General features: G+C 39.2%; 1 long non-coding RNA gene across 1 annotated transcript; it reads right to left on the bottom strand.

Moving 5' to 3' along the window:
* Window positions 1-1,286: 1,286 nt before the first annotated feature.
* Window positions 1,287-7,442, bottom strand: LOC126236310 (uncharacterized). Its single transcript, XR_007544892.1, has 2 exons — window positions 7,391-7,442; window positions 1,287-5,511 (listed from the first exon to the last, which is right to left on the bottom strand). It is a non-coding gene; the product is annotated as an uncharacterized LOC126236310 (long non-coding RNA).
* Window positions 7,443-8,626: the final 1,184 nt, after the last annotated feature.

Here is an 8,626-nt window from a genome sequence, read left to right as displayed (position 1 = left end):
TTACAGTGTACAATTCTCGTAAACATGACGTTACTATGAATCTAATAGAAAACTGACTTTCACTCTTCTGTACTAGTGTAGACAGCAGGTATCTGGGGTAACATAACTTGTCCACTTGCCGGAGTTGACAGCAAACGGAAACAAAACGAAAATGTACACCAGTCATTCAACTAATCGTATCCGGTTGAAGGTTTTAGTGTGAGTACAATGTACAGCAATGAAGAGGGCGTAGAAGTGCTACTCAGTGCTATAGCACTCCTAAACGCTAAGCTAAAATTCATGTATTCCATGTATGAAGTGCTCAATCATCACTTAATCAGTATAATCTGTGTAAACATACATTATCACAAACCATTTCAATTGAGAATACCTCGATGTTGTACCGAGACCTTCTCATCTGAAATAGGTAGAAATAGGCCATTATTAACCAACATGCTACTTACACTGTATAACACATCCATAAAGCATATCACTTTCCTCTAGATACTACAAATTATTTTCACCACGTTCGTTGTGTTACATTTCCTTTTTTAGCTTTCTTTGACATTTGCATTATATAAATCATATTCTCATCAACTAGGTAGTAACAGATTATATGGAACAATTTTAACAATTGTTAAGCATTCAATTCGCTGCAACCTCAGAGGAATCTTTCTTTATTATGTTCTTTATATTATTAAAAAAAGCATTAACAACTCTACACCAGTAAGATTGTACGAATCTGAATTCTTTGCTATTAGATACAGAAGCATCCAACCCACCTTACATTTCAAGGTGGTGGATTAGTCTGTATTGTTAATGAAATAAATATATAAATAATAACTCTTAAACGTTATGTTCTACGTAGTATGCACCCACCAGTCCTGGGACAGCCACCCCGTGACGTACTTTCGGTTCTATTTTTTGTTGAGGATTTGGCTGTCCCGGAATGCGTAAATGTCTTTGTGTCCCTACTTTTAAAACAACCTGACATGGTCGGCTGGAAAGGGATAAATTAATTCAGTGCAAAGAAAGTTTCTGATATCAAGGTTTTTTTATTGCCTTGACCGTGTGTGTGCACCCTGGATAACTAGTTTCGACAGGAATAAACTGCCATCTTCAGATCTGCAATTTTCCAAAACCTACAAAATTATTTACACTGTAGTAGCCGCAATCGTAAAATAAGGATTTTACATAAGCTATTTTTGACGTATCCACAGAGTAGCTTTATGAAATTATGCTGCGCAATGAACTGGACTTTGTTGTCGTGCCACAGTAATGGACTGTGAATTTGAAACACAACTCAATCATCTTTAAAAAATGTACTATAGCAAATATACAAATTCCAATACATGCATGAGATAATATTACATCACAATAAAAAGAAAGAACATAAAAAAATATAGCCGTGTCTTCTTGACAAGACAGAGGTATACATGTGTTGCACACACCGTGCCATATGTGTCTGGGAGGGCTGCTGGATACATACTGCCGGATACCTTTCAGACTAACAGAGTATTAGTGGTATATCACCAGATGACTGTAGCTTCATGAATAACACCAAATCTTCGAAGGTTTTTATAATGTCCATGAAACAGTATGTGAGATAATGCAAAGTGAATCATTTAAAACGGAAAGTAGTACAATATCTGTCTCATAAAATAGAATTTACGAAGTAAACATATTTCGTCAGTTTTTAAGACCAAAATAATTTTTTCCAATAAGGCAATTAGCATTAAACATTTGTTACAGGCTAAATGAACGACATAAGTAGTAAACACTGTAGATAACAGTATGTGAATCGTCCATTAAATAGGATTATTACAGAATGCCTACATTTTCAACTTGAAATATCATGTGTTTAGCTTTTCGTCTCACAGCAGACATCTTATTGAAATTTCCGATTATAGTGCAGTTTTACATAATTGCTTACTTATAATGTATGCATCGATACACAAATCATGGCGTTAAAATAATAGCGTCTTGACATACTACATTAATGGATATAGTGAGGAACATTTCATAACTCAACGCCTAGGTTACTAATTTAAGGTGAACACATATTTCACAATGAGAAGCACACACATACAATTTCTTATGATTTGATAATAACATAAAATCTAGACAAAGAAAAAATGCAAAACAATTTTCAATCGGTATAAATTTTGTTTATCGACGACAAAAATGCCATTTGATGTCTGGGTAACAACTGAAAAGTGTGACTATCGAGATGTGATACTATAATAATTTACAGAGAGATACTATGACACTTTGTAACTTTATACGGCAATACACAGACTAAGCGCACAGGATATAAGGTATTACAAGTGAGCAAACTGGCAGGTACCGAACTGCTAACATACTGTATATGATCACGTTCGAATGTTTTGACAAAACACCCAAACTATCATCAATATTTTAATGAAACATAAGGGAACTATTCACCCTAGAGTAGGTTATTTCGTACCTTTAGCTACTTTAGGCCTGGACCCACTTCTTTCCTGGGACAATTCTATTTTCAGTTCTTGACGTACGTAATTCGTGGAACACACCTGGGTTTCAATCCTGTTTTCAATCAACGATATACTTATTTCCCAGGACACTATTTTTAGTCAACACTGAAATCACAAAATTATTCACTTTCGCCTATTCTGGGTTTAATTCAACATCCACACCAACATTTTGGTGTATTACGAGTATATATTCAGCCATGTCACTGAATAGTTTTCTTGTGCTGTCTGTTAATTGACATAATCTGTCTGTAGCATAATGCACAGCGTTATACACGATTCATATGTTTGAAATACCCGAATTTTTCTATCATATGATATGCTTTATATCACAATTCTGCAGTTTCAGTATCGTACCACAAAACGCTGTTATTACTGAAGCAGAGACACGACTACTGTTGTTATTGTTGCTGACGCTGGAGTTGATGCCACTGCTGTTGAAAATTTTGAAACTAGTTTGTAAGGGTTATATTATGACCCGACTTTCTGTGTATAACAGATTCTCACGTAAGTGTTGCCACTTTACTTGAATCAGCTGAACATTTCCACAATGTCTCAAATTCTCCAGTTCACTGATGAAGGTATACTTGGTGCTGTTCCCTCACTAATATGTTTTGATCCACAAGCTGTCAAATAAAATGTCCTCACAAACAGCAACATTGCTTTTGAAGTGAAGGTGAATGAAATGTGCACATGAAAAACTCCTTCGCAGGTGATGTCTGCTAATTATGATAGGGCAGTTTGAACAGTGGCTACCAATTGTGATCATCCACATTAGTCTGCTTCCTATTTTGTGACGTCACTGGGGCCTGAAAATAGAGTGTCCGAGGAATCCATTCTAAAAATAGAACTAATACCCAGATTTGTCCGAGGAATTAAGTAATTCGTAAGTTAAAAACAGGAATGCCTTGTTATACATCTGTCCTGGAAGAGTCACACCCTGATCTAAAAACAGAACTGAAATTAGATCAGGGTATGCAAACTGCTGTTGTGTAAAGTTAAGACAGTCCTTGGCTAAAAACTGCAACCGTCATTAATTTTCCTTTACTGTGGTTAAACGTATGCGTACTACCACTCAGAGAGACGAACTAACACAGAACGATATCATGACAAGAACCCACGTTCCCGACGAATGTTCTGTCATTTTGTTGTGGTACTTAATGAAACGGGACTGCTTAACCCGAGAGACCACAATCATCGTTGCACTCACACAAGCAAATCAGCAGAAGTCTTGTATCACTGACTATCTTCACTGTACACAACATATTCATTAAAAGTATTATACTGCTGTACTGCACATATACGTATTGTAAGTAAAAAACATTATTTCACTTACTAAATTGCTAACTTAGATTCTCGTTTTCAATAACCTCACATTTACATAAATGATACAAGATGACATGTTTTTCAACAGTCCTAGAGGAGAGGAACTGAACTATGGAATAAAAAATATAGGATTCTATTAAAAAATACTGAAGTTCATATCTTTGTGATGAACAAATTCCTAATTAAATCGCCCTGATAGCTAAACGACACTTAATTAATATTTTTTCTTTCTTTGGCATGTGGACACAAAGGGTAAATGGGACAATTGGCAAATAAGTCAAGCATGCATAATGGTCGATTGCCTGTATAAATTCGTACATGAGCACACCTTCAGCGGGTATGTCATGTGGTATGGCAACCAGAATGTCTTAGATTTGTTCTTGTTTAGTGTTGGTATCAGGTCCATTAGAGTATACAGAGAGTGTGAACCATGTCAGACATTGAACATTCACTGTGAAGAAAACAGAGATACTGTGTACTCATGTGTGACAGTGTTAATCAGCACCTGACTGTGTGTCTTCGCTTGCCCAGATGGTCGAGTCATCCAGGTGTATGGAGCATCCAGATGTGACATTGGTCTGATGTTGGACACCACGGAAATGGCATGCATACTCGTCTCTAAGATTATGCTCGACCATGACTGACCACCAAAAGAGAGGTTTTCCATATTGAGTGCTAATCTTATAGTAGCCGCATTACATCTGTCTATGTCATCCAAGAATAAGTAATGGACTGCCAGCAACATTCAATGTCATTCCCCACCATACAGTGCGGAATAGCAGCAGCTGGACTAGGAATTACTGTACCCTGGGTAAGCTGTCATTAACAACCAACGATAGAGCTGCATTTGAAGTGGTAACATTGAAAGTTTTATTATGAAAAATTATTATAATTGTAGTGGCACCACCGTTTAGGATAGGGAAAGTTAGTTTCGTGTAATATTCTGAGCACAAGTTACAGCCAGGTGGAGGCCGGATTGCAGAGAGTTACGCATACCAAAAGTTGCGAAGTAGAATAGAGGTCACATGGCCATCAAATTGCTGAAAGAGTGTACGTAGCGGTTTTGTGTGTCACAGATCAAAGACAGAAGGGGCCCACAGGCCAACCTAGCATGTAATGAGCACATGATGCAAAGCAGTGAGTATGGCAACACAGAGGCGCACAGCCGCATATCAGTAGGTTTGGGTTTCTAACGAGATTCATTCAAGTGTGACAGCTCTCCTGGACAGCGGGACGTGTCACGCCACCAGCTACACTCAGCAGCAAATGGGGCACCAGCATTCCAGTCCACAGTGGATCGCTACTTCAACCCCCTGAGGCTGATGTGGGGTCCATAGCCAGCCAGCGGTGGGCCACTCCACAGCTTGCAACCACGGGCAGTCGTCCTGGCTTCCAACACACGCCGTAGGCATCCCAAGGTGAGGGCCGCAGATTCGAAATCCGGATCAGGGGCACTTGTTGACACCTTGATCTTATCCACGCCGGCAAGAAGCATGCACCTGGCCGCTTGTGGCTCACACCGAGCGGCGCTGAGTCGGCAGGGATGCAGACTGCTGCGTCATCTGCCGGTATCCTGACGATGACGCAACTCTGTTGGTGTACAAGGTTGACTCACAGTGCATGCATGGGGTGCTGAGGCAGCCATTCCGCGCCAAGCCGTTTCACAGACAGCAAAGTGGTGTCAGAATTGTGGGACCTGGAGATGCAGACCGAGGGAAACACAACACTGTAGTTGGAAACAAAAAATCACTTGGAAAGCTTAGAAGAGTCTTAATACGGTGCATCTAAATTTGATCATCCGGATACATTCGGTGGCAGAAGTTCCCACTGCATAATTATTAGTCTGGTGAAAGTTTTACTATCAAAATATGGTAATACTGGAACAGACATACAGAAATGTGTAAAGCTCTACTTCTGACAATATTATCTTTATCTATACCTTGTCTCTAACAATTGCTAGGTTCTCTAGTGAAAGTTTACTATTGTTATCATAAAATGCTTATGTAGCTTAACAAATTTTTTTATGTAAACCCTTATTCCGACATGTCAGTATTGAAATACTTTCTGAAACTTTCTGCTCTGAGACATGTCAATATTCTAATAAAGAAAAAAAAAACAGAAATTAATTATTCTTCCTATAAATCATGAAAAATCATTTCTCATTTATAACACTGCGATTTTTAAAATATTCTTTAACATCTCCTAACAGTTCTACTGCAATGCTCCTGCATGCCGCAGACAAATTATCATGTCTTGCTGCAGCAACTGCATGAATATCCTGCATCCAGCAACATGATAAAGTAATTCAAAGGAAATACTGTAGTCCAAGCAGAGTCCAATGCAAGGTTACAGCTACCAATGCAACCACTTCCCTTTTTCTTTTTTCACAGAAATTAAATGATCAGGATTGTTTTAGTCAACATGCCTTATGTGGCATAAAAATGCAGTGAATCAATAAAAACTATTCACTTACCATATTCAGAAAATAGATGATTCACGCACGCTCGAACTTTACTCAGATCTTTCTTTTCCTTGGAGAGTTTGATTGGAAAAAACTTTATTTATTCCTCAATGTCTGTAATCAATAATCACACATCTGGTCACAACAAAGATATGAGTAATACTTTCAATGTATGCTTGTGCAAACAAGCAACAACTACATGCAGAAGAAAAGCAAATCACCAAAATTCATCGATTAATACAAAAACCTCCTCTGGTGCCACTAACATGGTCAGGGAACACTGCGACCTCTCCTGACAAGCTACTGCTCTCCACTCCAGGCTGCATCTGACTACTCTCTACAACAGTTCACACACTGCCGCTCGCAATGATAATAATATCTCAGTTTCAGAGTTTGTGTATGCACACAGTCGGTAGCCAACTTTCCAAAAAAAGATATGAACGTCCAACTTTCATAACAGGTTCTCGTAACTGACATAGAAATCAGAATTCTCATGTATGACGCGCCACCACAACATACACTTCTGAATAATGGACTGTTTGCACAAAACATGCACCAATGGCTGTACTGTTTAAGATGAGGCGGACAAGTTACACAATATGAAAAGTATGGTGCCTTCGTAAACATATTAATTCTCATTCCATTTATAAGTGGTTGTAGTAGCGGGTTTTGCCATGAATCAGTTAATTTGTATAAGCAATTTTCACAGATAGTATATACAAATTCTTTATAAGTAATTTCATAAAAAAAGATTTTAATTTTAAATGTACTTTGCCAGAATGTAGTAGTATCAAAGAAAGACATTGTAACCAAACAGAGTGTTTGCCACGCAAGTGGAATACCCGCTCTAATTTTTGAACAAGCTTCTATTGCATTAGTAACTATTTTATTAATCATCGGAACATTTTCACTTTTATCAAATATGTAACATTCTGGCAGTCTATATGAATTTAGCATGTAATTAAATTTTGAATAACGAAACTGCAATAAAATATCTTCTCGTACAGTTTGTGGTAGCTCCAATTCGTAGACATCTAATGCATTTTGGAGTCTTCCACAAACGGCAATTCTTGCAAGTTTGTACAGAGTGTCCATTATACAGAAATGTACTTACTGTTTCTGGCAGCTCGTCAGAGATAATAGACGATGTCCCGGTGGATTCAGATGACATACTGTGAAGACGACAATTTCATGCCCCTTATATACTGAATTGGTTGCTAAGCAATGTCAGTTATCAATACTGACATGTCTGTCACTCCAAAAAGACAAGTTTACACGCGCCAACCTTTTGCTGGCGTGGGTGCTTGCCCAGATAATTGTCCTAAAAGGACAAATTATCTCAGCGGGACATGGACAGCCGCCATCTCGACCTTGGGACCCGGGAGGCCCCTTTTTTTTTATCAGTTGCTGACCCTCGAATCATGAAACGACGCGACGCAGTCATGTTTCGATTCATGAGGGTCAGCAACTGATAAAAAAAAGGGGCCCCCCCGGGTCCCAAGGTCGAGATGGCGGCTGTCCATGTCCTGCTGAGATAATTTGTCCTTTTAGGACAATTATCTGGGCAAGCACCCACGCCAGCAAAAGGTTGGCGCGTGTAAACTTGTCTTTTTGGAGTGACAGCCGGACACGTGCTGTTCAATGTATATAAATGTATATAAAAGGCGGCAATGATTTATTTATTTTAGTCAGCAAAATGTCGTGGGTAAATCAGTATTTAAGTACGGGCAACCACGGCTCTATACAATACGACGGAGGTGTTTTATATCCGGGACCAGAGGAAGACATTGAAATGGCGGAAAGAATTCTATTAACAAATGTTAATCTTTCTCGTAGCAGTAATGATATTCGAACAGTGCAAAGAGAGGATGGTGCTTATCGTATACGGTATGGAGATAATCCGGCATACGACGACTTGGATACGAGTGGCGAAACAGTTGAATTTGAACGCGTGCCTGAAACAAGGCCAGAAGAAAGCAATCTTGGAGTGCGACGGCGCCGCCCAAATAGACCACGACATCGTGGCCGAGGTCACCAAAGTTCCGATATAGCAACTACTAGCGAAACAGTGCCCTTGTTATCTGAGAGTGTCACGGACGGGGCCGCAATTAACACAGCTGGTGTTACAACTTCAGGGCAGATAGCGATAGCGGCTGGCGCGACAACTGCTGCCGCTGCAGGTGTTGCTTACGGCGTTAAAAAAGTAGTTGAACGTGTACAGAACAAAGGATGTACTTTACCTGGCAGTGATTATGTAGGACCTGGAAATCCTATAAATATAGACGCACCGCGCAGTGGAGCAGATGCCATTGCTAAAGAGCACGACGTAGGATACGATAATCTGTTAAAG

This window comes from Schistocerca nitens, chromosome 2 (genome assembly GCF_023898315.1).
Source record: "Schistocerca nitens isolate TAMUIC-IGC-003100 chromosome 2, iqSchNite1.1, whole genome shotgun sequence".
NCBI lineage: Eukaryota > Metazoa > Arthropoda > Insecta > Orthoptera > Acrididae > Schistocerca > Schistocerca nitens.
This window is presented reverse-complemented; position numbering and strand designations above follow the sequence as displayed.